Source organism: Budorcas taxicolor, chromosome 6, assembly GCF_023091745.1.
Source record: "Budorcas taxicolor isolate Tak-1 chromosome 6, Takin1.1, whole genome shotgun sequence".
Lineage (NCBI taxonomy): Eukaryota > Metazoa > Chordata > Mammalia > Artiodactyla > Bovidae > Budorcas > Budorcas taxicolor.
The window spans coordinates 95191154-95208777 of record NC_068915.1 but is presented as its reverse complement, the minus strand read 5'-3'; the positions used below and the strand labels follow the sequence as shown (position 1 = coordinate 95208777).

Genomic DNA, 17624 nt, shown 5'->3' with positions numbered 1-17624 from the left:
GTTAACATATTAGTTGAGAATTGAAAATGGATTAAAGGTGATTATCAGAAGGTTACATTAGAGCTGCTTGAAATTACTTATTTATCGAGTGATTTAAATATTATTGCCCAACTACTTCCCCCTAAAATGGCTTTTGTTGTGAGTTTATTTGCTGAGTACTCTTCAAAGGAGCTGTGGAAATACCCAGGCCTGACTATCCCAGAGAAGGTCAATGAAACACTCTGAGAGAGGAAAACTGGTTAAAACCTATTTGTATTGCTAGGGCTTTGGTTTCACTTGCAGCTGTGTTAGCATCTTTTGTGCATTCCCTTAAGGCTCTTAGTCCTAGGAATAATGTAGTTGCCATTGGTGCATATGTGTATTTTAAAACAGAGTTAAAAATGCAGAAGCTGTGCTTGACAGGTTTTTTAGATTTCTCTATTCATTATCCATTTTTATTTAGACTTCACAAAAATTCAAATTTTATTTAAAAACAAAAAGTCTGTTGAAGCAAATAAGCCAAAAAAGAAACCAGAAATAGGTCCATTTCTATATCTTATATTCACCATGCATTTATTTAGCATCTACCATAGGAAATATAACAGGTAAACAAGACCCACATCTGTGTTCTTATGTATCCCCTTCTCAAAAAGTTATGAAAATACACAAGAAAATTTTAAGTAGTAGCTTAGGAGCAGTTACAGAAATAAATAGTACTCTAAGTAAGTAAATGAAAAACAGTGACTCTAAATAAAGACTGCTTATGTCTCTAGAGTCTTGTTTTTACTTTTCCATGACATTTATTTTCACTAAATATGAGGACCAAGGCTACCTACTTTTCTTTATAGTCAGCTTCACCCCCAAAGTTGTCAGCCACCTCTCCAACTACTCATACCCACTAATACAAATCAAAATGCACAATTCAAACTTCACTACTCCAGTGCAAAGGCACAGATTTTTTCTTTTTTTCTGTCAGAGGAAAGAAGCCACAGGTAAGGCTACCAGTACGTCACACCTTGTGTGTATTTACAGATAGGTGTGGTTCCAGGTGCTGACCAGGTTTAAAAAAAAAAAAAGAGTTTCGAACTGGTGGGAATGGGCAAGAGGGTAAGAAGTTATTTTAACACTTTGTGATAAGGCAGACACAAGGAAAGCACTAGAGAAATGGACTTCAGAAAACCAGTGTGGGCACCTAAAAGGCATTATGTTTATAAAAGTAGCTAAAAAGAGTGTATTGAGTACTGGAAAAGAGACAAGGGTACAGAAAGAGAGGCTGTTGTTCAGTTGCTAAAGTTGTGTCCAACTCTTTGCAAACCCCATGGACTGCAGCATGCTAGGCCTCCCTGTCTCTCACCATCTCCTGGAGTTTGCCCAAGTTCAAGGGAGAAAGCATACGACAAAAAAACAAACTTCAACTGCTTCATTATTTTTCCCAGGCTAGGCCAGAGAAGGTGTTTTTGAAAAGTCTGATTTCTCTTCTCTCATACCTAGGGAAAGGCAGCAGGAGTAACAACAATGGTTTAGGAGAAAGCCCAATATAGGCACATGAAAATTTTTCATACATATTTTATGCATATCTACATATATATAAACACACACACTCATATATACACACACAAAACATTTATTAATGTGTGTGTCTATTATATAGACAGTCATGTGTGTGTGTAAATATACATATACATATATATAGGACTTCCCTGTAGCTCAGATGGTAAAGCTACAGGATTCCTCTGTAGCTCAGATGGTAAAGAATCTGCCTGCAATGTAGAGACCTGGGTTTAACCTCTGGGTTCAGAGATCCCCTGGAGAAGAGAATGGCAACCCACTCCTGCATTCTTGCCTGGAGAATCCCATGGACAGAAAAACCTGGAGGGCTACAGTCTGTGGGGTTGCAGTGTCAGCACAACTGAGGGACCAACTCTACACTATGTGTGTGTGTATATATATATATACACACACACAGAATATATACATTCTGTAATCCTTGCAGAAACCCGATGAACTAGGTACTATTTTAACTGGTTTCACAGATGAGGAAACTGAGGCACAGGATAGTCAGAGTCACGCCTCCAGCAAGGATTGTTGTCGTTCAGTCTCTCAGTCGTGCCCGACTCTTCACGACCCCATGGATTGCAGCACACCAGGGTTCCTTGTCCTTCCCAGCAAGGATGAGAGCTCGGATTTTAACTTACACAATCTGTCCCTGGTGTTTGGACTTTTGACTCCTCTGATATCTTATTTTGGGACTGGTACAGTTGAGGGAAAGGTACAGTTACTTACAATCTGTTAGCATTTAAGTCAAAATTGAATTTTCAAATTTGTACTTTATAAACTGTAGCTTCAAATGCTCCTTGATTGAATTTAATAAAAATTTTAATTACATGGAATGTTCTTTATTTAAATGGGCAACTTTTTAAGTAAAAATAAGAACTACAAACCAACCAGTTTTGCACTGTTTTTCCACTAGCTGGCTTTCAGAGTGAATTTAAACAGTGGAACTGTGATATACGAATGGACATATGGCCTCACTTGTGTGCTTTCTACCTTATGTATCTTTCCAGCGTTTTTCTGGAGAGCTAAATATTTTTTATTGTATTTAGCTTAAAAAAACCTGCAATGACTTTGAAGCTATATGTTAAAGATTCACAGCATCTGGTTCCTATTTACAGTCTTTCTGTTTTCCAAGATATGTTAATAAGTAACATAATTTAAAAAATTAGATTTTTACTGTTATGATTATTAATAAAAAGTCCTCCCTGGTATAGCCAGACATGACCATATCTAAAAATTATATGGAGTAAAAAATATTTCTAAAAATGTTTTAAAGAATGTAACAATAGATGTAGGAAACAGGTACCAAAGGGCAAAAAAATCTTGAAACAAACAAACAATACTAATCACTACAAAGTAGAAGTAAAAGTAGGCAAGTTCTTTTCTTGAATTCTGTACAGAATTTATCAGTAAATTTCCAAATAACAAAATTTAAAATACCATTTATTGAATGGTTATTAAGTACTAGGCATTGCTCTAAGAGGGCTTTCCTAGAAGCTCAGATGGTAAAGACGCCTGTTCATTCCTTGAGTCAGGAAGATCCCCTGAAGACAGGGGAGCCTGGTAGGCTGCAGTCCATGGGGTCACGAAGAGTCGGACACGACTGAGCGACTTCACTTTCACTTTTCACTTTCACTTTTCATTTTCATGTATTGGAGAAGGCAATGGCAACCCACTCCAGTGTTCTTGCCTGCAGAATCCCAGGGACGGTGGAACCTGGTGGGCTGCCGTCTATGGGGTCGCACAGAGTCGGACATGACTGAAGTGACTTAGCAGCAGCAGCAGCAGCATAGTAATCTTGGACTTCCTGGTGGCTCAGACAGAAAAGAATCTGCCTACAATGTAGGAGACCTGGGTTTGATCCCTGGGTTGGGAAGATCCCCTGGAGAAGGGAATGGCTCCCCATTCCAGTATTCTTGCCTGGGAAATCCCACAGACAGAAGGGCTTGGTGTGCTATAGTCTATGGAGTTGCAATACTTACTCCTAATAATAACTCTAGCAGGTAACTATTATTATTTCCATATTTTCAAATGAGAATATTGAGACAAGAAGAAGTTAAGCAACTTACACAAGGACCCACAGCTGGGTACAGCTGGGCATTTCAATCCAGGCAGCGTAACCTCTTGAGCATAACTGGGGCTCTTAGCTTATAGAACCCCTACTAAATGGCTATAGTTGTCTTGTTGGGCAGCTCACACATATAACATGTAGCCTATTCACTAAAAGCCATGAGGACTGCATCCTCATCTGGACCTAAAAGATGTGTCACTATACTGAGCACTGCCATTCAGAGCTGTATTCCACACATGCTACATAAGCATGTTGCTCTGTAAGTTAAATACAATTTTCTCAGGGCTTCCCAGGTGGCTTAGTGGTAAAGAATCTGCCTGCCACTGCAGGAGACTCGGGTTCAATCCCTGGATCAGGAAGATGCCCTGGAGAAGGAAATGGCAACACACTCCAATATTCTTGCCTAGAGAATCCCATGGACAGAGGAGCCTGGCAGACTATGGTCGATCAGGTTGCAAGAGTCTAATATGACTTAGCAACTAAACTACAACAATTTTCTCTAGCAAGACATATCTCTTCCTAGTATGCTCCTAAGTAACTTCAGTCATATCCGACTCTCTGCGACCCCATGGACGGCAGCCCATCAGGCTCCGCCGTCCCTGGGATTCTCCAGGCAAGAACACTGGAGTGGGTTGCCATTTCCTTCTCCAATGCATGAAAGTGAAGAGTGAAAGTGAAGTCACTCAGTCGTGTCCGACTCTTAGCGAACCCATGGACTGCAGCTTACCAGTCTCCTCCATCCATGGGATTTTCCAGGCAAGAGTACTGGAGTAGGGTGCCATTGCCTTCCATCACTTTCTCCCACTTTCTTCAAATCAGTAGATATCAAGGTAGTCAATCAGGGATATGACTGATGGGGAAATATGTGCTCTATTTTACATTTTAAAAAACTCCCAAGGTACTAGTATATACTGCGTACAATGTGCACCTGCCTTCACGGCCAAGCAGAACTGACCTTTTTCTTATTTTCCTCTTCTGTGGTTGTACTTAACCCTCATTTTAATCTGATTTCACATATATAAAAGTGTTTGAAGTTACAGATGAACAGTTTCATTGTCTGAGGTCCTGAAAAAACTGAAACAGGGCAGGAGGGATGCTCTCCAAAAAATATATATATATATATATGTGTGTGTGTGCATGTGTGTATATATATATATATATATATATATATATATATAATAAATGTTAATAATTAAAACTGTCAATCATTAAAACTTTATAATTTTGAAAAATCAACTTCCAGGCCTCTATGAGTTTCTCAGTTTTTCATATGAAATCTTAGCATCAGTGTCGTGAGCCTTACTATTATCCTAAAAGAAAATAGCATTAAGGCAATTCCTGAGTTAATACAACTTGAAAGAGAAGAGGACCTGTTATTTTATGCTTGGTTTGACTACAGTTATTGAACAGATTATTAAGATACCTAAAGACTCTCTTTAGTCAATCGTTAGGTCATGTGATGGGCCTGGGGTCAGTAGCTTTATAAATGCTACATATGGTTTGTCTGAAGATTTTGGTCTTTAATAAATTCAAGGCAAAAAAAATTCACCCTAAGCACTGTTCAATGACCTATTTCATTATCACTAACTACTGACTAACAAAAAAATAGATATGAAAACATCAGTCATATTCACTATAGTGGAAAAATATGAATAAGTAGTTCTGAACACTTCAATGTATTACAATTAAATTAAACCAAAATTTTATTCCCTCACAGAAAATTTTAGCCAAATTAAAATATGCAATCATTTTACCAATTCAGGAAAAGTCATTTACAAAATAGCAGTGACTATAGCTATAATGCATTCAGACATAAATTCTCAAATGCTATGGGCATCTCCCATATTTCATGTCAATAGTAATAATTACCAACATCAATAGAATGCTTTCTATGTGCCCGAAGTTCAAAACTTTTTTTTTTAAACTTCATATATGTACTACCCTCGCTCATTCATGAAGTAGGTAGGTATGTTTACTACAGTTAGGGAGAAGCACAAAGAGATTGCCCAAGATAATATACAGATAAGTGAAGTGGGACTTGAACTCAGTTCTGTAACCACACCCATCTCCCTTCCACCTTCAACTTCCCATTGTTCCTAACCTCAGATATCCACTAATCTGTCCTCCATTTCTAAAATCTTGTTATTTAAAAGAAAGTGAAAGTGAGAGTAAAGTCATTCAGTCGTGTCCGACTCTTCACGACCCCATGGACTGTAGCCTACCAGGCTCCTCTGTCTATGGGATTTTCCAGGCAATAATACTGGAGTGGATTGCCATTTCCTTCTCCAGGGGATCTTCCTGACCCAGGGATCGAACCCAGGTCTCCCACATTGTAGACAGATGCTTTACCATCTGAGCCACCAGGGAAATCCTGTTATTTAAAAACTGCTGTATAATTTGGAGGGTATTAAAGACCTAGATAGCATATTCAAAAGCAGAGACATTACTTTGCCGACTAAGGTCCATCTAGTCAAGGCTATGGTTTTTCCAGTGGTCATGTATGGATGTGAGAGTTGGACCGTGAAGAAGGCAGAGTGCCGAAGAATTGATGCTTTTGAACTGTGGTGCTGGAGAAGACTCTTGAGAGTCCCTTGGACTGCAAGGAGATCCAATCAGTCCATTCTGAAGGAGATCAGCCCTGGGATTTCTTTGGAAGGAATGATGCTAAAGCTGAAACTCCAGTACTTTGGCCACCTCATGCTAAGAGTTGACTCATTGGAAAAGACTCTGATGCTGGGAGTGATTGGAGGCAGGAGGAGAAGGGGACAACAGAGGATGAGATGGCTGGATGGCATCACTGACTTGATGGACATGAGTCTGAGTGAACTCTGGGAGTTGGTGATGGACAGGGAGGCCTGGTGTGCTGTGATTCATGGGGTCACAAAGAGTCAGACACGACTGAGTGACTGAACTGAACTGAACTGAAAAAGCAAGAGAGTTTCAGAAAAACATCTATTTCTGATTTATTAACTATGCTAAAGCCTTTGACTGTGTGGATCACAATAAACTGTGGAAAATTCTGAAAGAGATGGGAATACCAGACCACCTGACTGGCCTCTTGAGAAACCTGTATGCAGGTCAGTCAGCAACAGTTAGAACTGGACATGGAACAACAGACTGGTTCCAAAAAAGAAAAGGAGTAGTTCAAGGCTGTATATTGTCACCCTGCTTATTTAACTTATATGCAGAGTACATCACGAGACACACTGGGCTGGAAGAAGCACAAGCTGGAATCAAGACTGCCAGGAGAAATATCAATAACCTCAGATATGCAGATGACACCACCCTTATGGCAGAACGTGAAGAGGAACTCAAAAGCCTCCTGATGAAAGTGAAAGAGGAGAGTGAAAAAGTTGGCTTAAAGCTCAACATTCAGAAACAAAGATCATGGCATCTGGTCCCATCACTTCATGGGAAATAGATGGGGAAATGGTGGAAACAGTGTCAGACTTTATTTTTCTGTGCTCCAAAATCACTGCAGATGGTGACTGCAGCCATGAAATTAAAAGACGCTTACTCCTTGGAAGGAAAGTTATGACCAACACAGATAGCATATTCAGAAGCAGAGACGTTACTTTGCCAACAAAGATCTGTCTAGTCAAGGTTGTTTTTCGAGTAGTCATGTATGGATGTGAGAGTTGGACTGTGAAGAAAGCTGAGCTCCGAAGAATTGATGCCTTTGAACTGTGGTGTTGGAGAAGACTCTTGAGAGTCCCTTGGACTGCAAGGAGATCCAACCAGTCCATTCTGAAGGATATCATTCCTGGGTGTTCTTTGGAAGGAATGATACTAAAGCTGAAACTCCAGTACTTTGGCCACCTCATGCAAAGAGTTGACTCACTGGAAAAGACTCTGATGCTGGGAGGGATTGAGGGCAGGAGGAGAAGGGGACGACGGAAGATGAGGTGGCTGGATGGCATCACCGACTCGATGGACGTGAGTTTGGGTGAACTCCAGGAGTTGGTGATGGACAAGGAGCCTGGCGTGCTGCAATTCATGGGGTCGCAAAGAGTCGGACACGACTGAGTGACTGAACTGAACTGAACTGACTGATGCTGAATGAGGGCTTCCCTGGTAGGTCAGCTGGTAAAGAATCTGCCTTCAATGCAGGAGACCCCTATTCGATTCCTGGGTCTGGAAGATCCCCTGGAGGAGAGCATTGTAACCCACTCCAAAATTCTTGCCTGGAGAATCCACATGGAAAGGAGCCTAATGGGCTACAGTCTACCCCATGTTGCAAAGAGTCGGACCACTGAGCAACTAAGCACAGAACATGCTGAGTGAAACAAGTCAGACAGAGAAAAACACAATCTGTATGATGTCACTTATAAGTAGAATCTAAAGGAAACAAAAACTATCTGGAAGTCTGCTCCTTTTTTTTTTTAATAGTCACTATAACTGAAAACAAAAATCAAGCAGACTAGATCAAAAAAGGAGCAGACTTACAGATAGAAAGAATAAGCCATTGGTTACCAGTGGGGAGAGTGAACGCAGAGCAGCAATATAGGGGCTGGGGATTAAGAGGGTCAAACTATTATAGCCAATATTTTATAATAACTATAAATGAAATATAACCTTAAGATTTTTGAATCATATATTATACAGTTGTAACATATAATATTGTACATCAACTGGACTTCAATTTTGACTTACAACTCTTTATTTTGCAATAATTACAGATTAACAGGAAGGTGCAAAAATAGTAAGGGAGTCCCAGTTTCCCCCAGTGGTAAGATCTTACACATTTTTATAGTCCAACTTCAAAACCAACATACTGACAATGGTACAGTACTGCTGACTAGACTGATAGACCTTATTTGATTTCACCAGATTTTACACGCACTCATTTGTGGGGTTTTTTGTGTAGCTCTATATAGTTTTTGGTAAAGCATCTGCCTACAATGTGGGAGACCTGGGTTCGACCCCTGGGTAGGGAAGATCCCCTGGAGAAGGAAATGGCAACCCACTCCAGTACTCTTGCCTGGAGAATCCCATGGATGGAGGCGCCTGGTGGGCTAAAGTCCATGGGGTCGCAAAGAGTCGGACACGACTAAGCGACTTCCCTTTCACATAGTTTTAGCGCAGATATACATTCATGTAATCAGCACCACAATCAAGAAATAGAACTGTTTCATCAGCACAAAGGAACTGCTTGTGTTGTTACCCTTTATAATCACCCATATCTCATACCCCCTCCAGTCCCTATCCCTGGCAACCATTAATCTGTTGTTCATTTCTATAATTTTTTCATTTCAAGCATTTAGAATGTTATACAAATGTGGTCATACAGTAGGTGACTTGTTGAGACTTTTTTCATTCATCATAATACACTTCAGGTCCATCCAAGTTGTATGTATCAATATTCTGTTTCTTTACATTGCAGTGTAGTATCCCATGGTGTGCATGGTTGGTTTAACTGCACATTCAACTGCAGGACATCTGGGTTGTTTCATTTGGGGCTATTACAAATGAAAGTGCTAATAACATCTGTATAGAAGTTTTTGTGCCAAAAATAGGCTTTCATTTCTTTGGGATAGATGTCCAGAAAAACAGTTGCTGGGTAATAAAGTACATGTATGTTTAACTTTCAATTGCTGGGTCAGGAAAATCCCCTGGAGAAGGGAATGGCAACCCACTGCAGTATTCCTGCCTGGAGAATCCCTATGGACAGAGGAGCCTGGCAGGCTACAGTCCATGGGGTCCAAAGAGTCAGACATGACTGAGCACCTAACGCTTTCACTTTCATGTTTAAGTTTATTTGAAGTTCCCAAACTCTTTTTTTCAGAGTGGCTTACCATTTTACATTCCATTCAGCAAAGTATGAGATCTCCAATTTGTATGCTCAACAGCATCTGCTATTTTCACTATTTAAAAAAAAATCTGGCCACACCCTGAGGCATGTGGGATCTTAGTTCCCCAACTAGGGATCAAACCCATGCCCCCGGCACTGAAAGGCAGAGTCTCAACCACTGAACTGCCAGGAAGTCCCCATTTTCATTGTTATTTTCTTTAGCCATTCTGATAAGTACATAGTCATAATTCCTTGTGGTTTGAATTTGCATCCCCTGATTACTAATAAGATTTTCTCCTCTGCTTGCTTGCCATCAACATTCCCTCTTCAGTGCTATGTCTATTCATGTCTTCCGCTCATTTTCTAATTGTATTATTTTTTCCTCTTGACTTTATACAATATATTCCAGATTCAATGCGATAAATGGTTTGCAAGTGATTTCTGTCAATAACATCTTCCTCTTAAATTGTTTGCAGAGCAGAAGTTTTTCCTTTTGATAAAGTCCAGTGTATCAACTTTTTCCTTTTAAGACTGTGCTTTTGGAGTGAAGGCCAAGAGCTTGTTGCCTAGCCCAAGATCCTAAAGATTTTTCTATGATTTTTTTTTTTCCCTAAAGGTTTTACAGTTTTACATCTTACACCCAACATCATGATACATTTTCAAATTTGTATATTGTATACAGTTTAGGTCAAAGTTCCTTTTCTTTGCCAACTGCACCAACATGATTTGTTGAAAAGACTGTCCTTCCTCCGTTGAATTCCTTCTGTACCTTTGTCAAAATCGGTTGGGCTGTCTTGATCACTGCAGCTTTATAGTAAATCTTGAAGTCAGGTAAAGTGAGTCCCCCCATTTTTTCTTCTTCAAAACGGATTTAGCCTAATTAATTTTATTCCTGGATATTTTCATCCTTCCCCGTTCTGTCTCCTGCTTTATTCTAGAGAAGAAAGTTCTTGCAGAAGCTCTTCCTTTTCTCATTGCAGCTCCTGCACACGCTGCTGGTTTTGCTCCAGTCTGTCCTCCAACCACTCACTGCAGTAGAGGTCTGCTGACCGCTGACATCTGACTGCACAGATTCTTGTTAAATACTGAGCCATTATGGATCTTGGTTACTGAGTCCAGATGTGTAAGGCTGTGGATCCTCCTATACCCATCTTGTTCTTCTTGGCACAGGATCTTGGGCAGCTCAACTGCTGACTCAAGGCATACTTTCCCAACGGTTACGTGAGGTGCAATATGAATTGGGATTTCAATTCTCTCATAGTCTGAGCTCTTTTGGGCCTGTATGGATTGAAAGCCAGTATAGAATACCCAGACTGGTCTGTATTTTTATCTTCGATGAAGCAGGAAAATATAAGTCCTACAAAGCCTTGATCCATCATCTGGTACATGGCTTGTGTGCGGACATCAACATGTGAAGGCCAAACAGTTATATGGGGATGGGAGTGATACCAACTCACAACTCTCATGGGGCAATCCGTCAGTTCAGCCAACCTCTCTGCCTCTGTTGAGGCCGCCGACAGCTGCTCTGGAGAAATTTCTACGCGATCCTCCTTCCTCTTATCGGAACGTTGCAGGATGATGACAGAATGAATGTGAACAGTTCTGACGGTGTCAGCCTCCCCAATGCACAGCCCCATCACCTCTTCCTTCTCCGTGCTCACAGCGTGGTTGAGACACACGAGGAAGGCGTCCGACTCCAGATGGACCGCTTGCACCGCCTGCACCACCATCTTGGCCCTGGACTTCAATCTCTAAAAATGTTCTACAAATGGAACCAAGGTATGTAACCTTTGGTGACTGGCTGTTTTTCACTTAGCATAATTACCTAGATATTCACCCAATTTGCTATCTGAATCAGGTCCTTTCTTTTTATTCCTGAGTAGTACTCCATGGTCGGAGAAGGCAATGTCGCTCCACTCCAGTACTCTTGCCTGGAAAATCCCATGGACGGAGGAGCCTGGTAGGGTGCAATCCATGGGGTCGCTAAAAATTGGACGCGACTGAGCAACTTCACTTTCACTTTTCACTTTCATGCATTGGAGAAGGAAATGGCAACCCACTCCAGTGTTCTTGCCTGGAGGATCCCAGGGATGGGGGAGCCTGGTGGGCTTCCGTCTACAGGGTCACACAGAGTCGGACATGACTGAAGCGACTTTGCAGCAGCAGCAGCAGCAGTACTCGATGGTATATACACATGATAGTTTGTTTAATCACTTATCTACTGAAGAGCACTGGGGCTTATTTCAATTTTGGGCTACTCCAAGGAATGCTGCTATGAACTTTACAGGAGTTTAGGTGACTATAAGTTTTCACTTCTCTAGGATAAATGCCTAGGAGGACAATTAATGGGTCATATGGAAATTGCATGTTTAGTTTTATAACAAACTGCCAATTTGTTTTCCAAAGAGGCTGCAGCATTTTACATTCCCACCTGTAACAGATCCAGTTTCTCCACATCCTCTCAAGCACTTGGTATTGTTACTATTTTTTTTCATTTTTTCCCTTCTGATAGATGTGCAGGAATGCCTCATTGAGGTTTTAATTTGTGCTTTTTTGATGTTGAACATATTTCCATGTGCTTATTTGCCATCTGTATTTCCTTTACACTGAAATGCCTCTTCATGTCCTTTTTCCATTTTCTGTTTTGTTTTTTTTTTACTGTTGTATTTCCAGAGTTCTTAATATACTCTATATTTTAGCCTTTTGTTGGATAAATAGCCTGCAAATATTTTCCCCCAATCTGCAGTTTTTTTCATCCTTTTCACATGGACTTTCGCATGGCAAAACTTAAAATTTTGATGAAATCCAATTTATTCAGTTTTCTTCTTATGGATCATGCTATTTGTACCACATCTAAGAACATCTGAATAGCTCTAGGGGCTGAATATTTTCTAAACTGTTTTGCTAAAAGTTGTATATTTTTATATTTTGTATTTAATTCTGTGCTATAGTTTGAGTTAGTTTTTACACAAGGTGTGAGATTTAAGTTTAGATACTCCCCTTCTGCTTCTCTTATTTCTCCTTCTCCCTCTCTTCCTCATCCTCCTTCTTCTTTTATCTATGGATTTCCAATCATTCCAACACCAGTTGTTGAAAAGGCTATTCTTACTTTAAGCTGACTTAAAACTCAACGTTCAAAAAACTAAAATCATGGCATGCCATCCCATCACTTCATGGCAAATAGATGGGGGGAAAGTGGAAACAGTGACAGATTTTATATTCTTAGGCTGCAAAATCACTGCAGACAGTAACTGCAGCCATGAAATTGAAAGATGCTGGCTTCTTGGAAGAAAAGCTATGACAAACCTAGATGGTGTACTGAAAAGCAAACACATTACTTTGCCAACAAACATCCATATAATCAAAGGTATGGTTTTTCTAGTAGTCATGTACTGATATGAGAGTTGGACCATAAAGAAGGTTGAGAACCAAAGAATTGATGCTTTCAAATTGTGGTGCTGGTGAAGACTCTTGGGAGTCCCTTGGACAGCAGAGAGATCAAACCAGTCAATTCGCAAACCAGTCAATCCTAAAGGAGATCAACCCTGAATATTCATTGGATGGACTAGTGCTGAAGCTGAAGCTCCAATACTTTGGCTGCCTGATGTGAAGAGCCAATTTACTGGAAGAGATCCTGGTGCTGGGAAAGATTGAAGGCAGGAGAAGAAGAGGGTGACAGAGGATAAGATGGTTGAATGGCATCACTGACTCAATGGGCATGAATTTGAGCAAACTCCAAGACATAGAGATAGACAGGGAAGCCTGGCGCTGCAGTTCATGGGGTTGCAAAGAGTTGGACACGACTTAGAGACTGAACAACAATCCTTACTTCACTAAACTTTTTTGAATTTTTCTTAAAAAATCAGTTGAGCATATTTGTGTGCATCTTCTTCTGGGCTCTTTATTCTGACTAATGTATCCCTCTACCAATAGCACACCGTCTTTACTGCTGAATCTGCACAGTAAACACTAAGGGGTAGAATGTAGTAAACAGTATCAGGTAGAGTGATTCCTCCAACTTTATTTCTTTTTCATTTTTATTGGAATATAGATGCTTTACAATGCTGTGTTAGTTTCTGCTGTATAGCAAAGTGAATTAGTCGTACGTATACATATATCCTTTCTCTTATTGACTTTTTTCCCATTTAGGTCACCACAGAGAATTGAGTAGAGTTCCCTGTACTATATAGTAGGTTCTCATTAGTTATCTATTTTAAACATAGTATCAGTAGTGTATAAACATCAATCCCTTTTACTTTATTATTCTTTGTCAAGATTATTTCAGCTATTCTACTTCTGTGCCTTACATACAAATTTTAGAATATGCTTTTTTACCTCTACAAAAAAAAAAAAAAAAAAAAAAAAAAAACCTTGATGAAACTTTACATGAATTTCATTCTACTTGTAGATCAGGTAGGAGGGAAATGACATTTTTATTATGCTGAGCTCCCAATCCATGAACCCAACAGTACCTTTTCATTTATTTAGATCTTTGATTTCTTTCATAAGCATATTAAAAAATTTCCAGCATACATGCTTTGTTGCTGCTGCTGCTGCTAAGTCACTTCAGTCATGTCCGACTCTGTGTGACCCCATAGACGGCAGCCCACCAGGCTCCCCCGTCCCTGGGATTCTCCAGGCAAGAACACTGGAGTGGGTTGCCATTCCCTTCTCCAATGCATGAAAGTGAAAAGTGAAAGTGAAGTCACTCGTTAAATGGATCCTATTTCTAACCTAAGAATTTTATCATAAAATGATGTTGAATTTTATTGTAATGTTTTCTCTGTGTCAATTGATATGATCATATGATTTTTCTTCTTTAAGTTGTTGATAGGGTGAATGACACTGGATGATTCTGAAAACTGAACAAGCCTTGCATACCTGGAATAAATTCCACTAATTATCTTTGTACAGTGTTGAATTCAGTTTGTTCATATTTTGCTGACAAATTTTGAGTCTGAATTTATCTGAGATACCTTTCTTCATGTTGTCTTATTTCCATTATTATCTTTTTCTGGCTTTACTGTCAGGATAATACTGGCCTCCTAAAATGAGTAGGGAAGTATTCCCATCTCATTTATTTTATAAAAGAGACTTTAAAATAGCTGTTAATTCTTTTTGAAGGCTTACTAGAAATCTCTCCTGAAATTATCTGGATCTGGTGATATTTTTCAGTAGTTTTTTATTATGAATTCAACTTTCCTAACTGTTAAAGGGCTATTGAAATTATTTTCTTCATCTTGGTTGAAATTTGATAGTTTGTGGTTTTCAAGGAATTGGCTACTTTCTTCTATATCATACAATATATTAAAGTTGTTCAGATTATTCATTTATTAATTTTTAATGGCTGAAGAATTTGAAGTAATATCTATTTCTGATATTGTCTGTTTCATTCTTATCTCTTTTATTTTTTGTTTTATTAGAAGTTTATTACTTTTATGGATTTTTTGTTTCCGTTTATTTGCTCTATTGTTTTCCTACTTTACTATGTCATTGTTTCTACAATAATCTTTATTATTTCCTTCCTTTTGCTTTGGATTTCTTTGTTTTGGGTTATCTGGCTCTTTTTTTCTACTTTCTGAGATAAGAACTCAGATTATTTAAGGCCTTACCACATTTCCAATGGAAGCTGTCAATTATAAACAATTTATAAATTATAAATTTCCCTCCACATGACACTTCAATTTATTTTAATATTGTATTTTCATTTTCATTCAGTTCTATAAATTTTTTTCTCTTTCCTTTTAGCCTTTCTCTTTGATCCATGGATTATTTAGAAGTGTATAATTTAATTTCCACATGTTTAGAGATATTTCTGTCATCTTTCTGTTACTGATTTCTAGTTTCATTACATGATGCTCAGAGAACACTCTATGTGTGAATTCAATTCTTTTAAATTTGCTGAGGTTTGTTTTATGACCCAGGAATTATTCTATTTATCTGAATGTCCCATAGGCAGTTGTTCTTTATTTGTTGAGTGGAGTGTTTTATATATGTCAATTAGATATTGGTTTCAATACATAAATCTTTCTTACACTTGCTGACTTTATCTAGTAGTTCTGTTACCAAGGGAATGGTGTTGAAGACACCCACTATAATTGCAGATCAGTCTAATTCTTGTTTCAGGTTTTGCTTCTTAAATTTTGAAGCTTTACTGTTTGGTGTATAAATATTTAGGATCACTTTGTCTTTTTCATAAATTCATCCTTTTATCAATGCTCTTTGCTCCTAATAATTTTATTGGCCCTGGTATTTGCCAGATATTAGTATGTCACTCTTGATTTTTTAATTAGTATTTTCATGTATACTTTTTTCAGTCCTTTATTTTCAACCTAACTATGTCCTTGAATTTGAAGTGAATCTCTTGCAAAGAACATCTGGTTGTATTTTTTTTTAATTCATTCTGCCAATCTGTGTCTTAATTGGTATATTTTGAGTGGTATCACTGAGCTGTTAATGCTCTAGAACTTAAGACTTCCATTTTATTATTTTTCTGTTTCTTTCTCCTGAAATTCATTCTTTTGTTTCTCTTTTCCTGCTTTCCTGTGGGTTAACTGAATATATTTTAGGATTCCAACTTGATTGATTTACAGTGTTTTTGACTCTATCTCTTTGCATAGTTTTCATAATATTACTCAGAGAATTACAGTAGACACATGTGACATAGTAATTTACTGGTATCAACATTTTTACCACTTCCATTTAACTGTGAACATCTCTCTTCAAGTCCCTTTACTTTCCTCACCTGTAAATATCATTGTCTTGTGTACCAGATGATTACATCTGATCATATATTTTGTTACAATCATCAAAACAAGATTTATACAGCTCAACAGGAAAAGGACAGTCCAGTGTATGTAACCATACCTCTGATCTTTTCATTGTTTCTTTCCTTCCTACTTCCTGAACCTCGAAGAATTTTTCTTTTATCGTTTCCCTTTCGGATATTCCCTAAGTCTTCTCTCATTCTAATACTCTATGAATTCAAAACATTTCCAAAGAAGCTGAGTTTAAAATAGGCAATCAAAGAGATAAACATTTTAAAATATAGGAGTCAGAGATGATCTAGGGCTGACGTTCTTACTGGAAGGACCATACCATGAAGCTAGAGGAAAGCATGTATCTGTGAAGGAAGTTATTTTATATCCTCCAAATACATCTTGAACAATACTAAGCTGGAAGAAATTTACCACTCCAATAAACCATCCTTAGAAAGGTCTTTCATTCAAACATCATAAGGTATCTATAATGTGCCAAGAAATGTACAAGGTGGTGGAGATGAAGACATAAGCAACAAATGGTCCCTGTCCTAATCCGTGGATGGCTTAGACAGGAAGCCCTAGCAGCAGAGCCTGAGACAGGGATTCGGATACTTCTGTACCATTAAGGGAATTCTCAGAGGAGAAGAGCAGTGAGGGAAAGAGGATAAGTTAGAGGATAAACCAAAGCAAGACTGTGGGCTCAGCTAAAGTTTACTTTAGACTTTAGCTGATCCTAAGGGAGACCACAAGGAGCTGTGCAACATACAAGGCATGGCAGAGCAGTTTCACCTTAAGGCAGAGGGCCTGCTGCATCTCTGGAGCAGCACAATTCTCTGGAGAAAGCTAGTACTCACAGTATCTAGGAGATGAGTACGCTGGCTGATAAAAGAGAACTGACTACCAAGAGCATCTACTACAACTGTCTGAGAAAGTAGATGATAATCAAGCTACAGTGTAACTTGGTATGATAGTTCAGACAGGTACAAAAAAAGTGTAATGACAAAGAGGAGAAAAAATTCTGTTTGGAGCAGCAGGAGAAGGATTCCCACATAATTTATGAGACCAAGTAGAAAATGAAATGTGGAGCATGTTGTTCAAAATTATTACAGAGCTTTAAACCAAGCAAGCAGCCCTTCTTCTTTCCCAGCCCCTATTTGGCCATGTGCATGTGGGATCTTAGTTCCCCAGCCAGGGATTGAACCTGGGCCCCCTGCAGTGGTAGTGTGGAGTCTTCACCACTGGACCACGGGGGAGGTCCCCTGAGGGGCCCTTCTAAATGTAGGACTCTGCAACCAGGCAGGTCACTCCCCAGGGAGCTGGCTCTGGAGGTGAGGAATCTGTGAACAATGAGGAACAACAGAATCTTGAAGGAGATGAGATATAAGTTCCAACCATAATTTTTAAAAGTAGTTTCTAGAAGCAGGACAAAGGGCGATCAGGGAATAAGTTTTGTGATAAATTCATGATT

The 17624-nt window shown here is 39.0% G+C and overlaps 1 protein-coding gene and 1 non-coding gene across 2 annotated transcripts in view; both read right to left on the bottom strand.

Annotated features, from left to right (window-relative positions):
- The window catches only part of CFAP299 (cilia and flagella associated protein 299), a 689564-nt gene that overhangs the window by 493117 nt on the left and 178823 nt on the right, over positions 1 to 17624 (bottom strand). The gene's annotated exons all lie outside the window — the stretch shown is intronic.
- On the bottom strand, positions 17337 to 17409 carry TRNAG-ACC (transfer RNA glycine (anticodon ACC)). The gene has a single exon. It is a non-coding gene; the product is annotated as a tRNA-Gly (tRNA).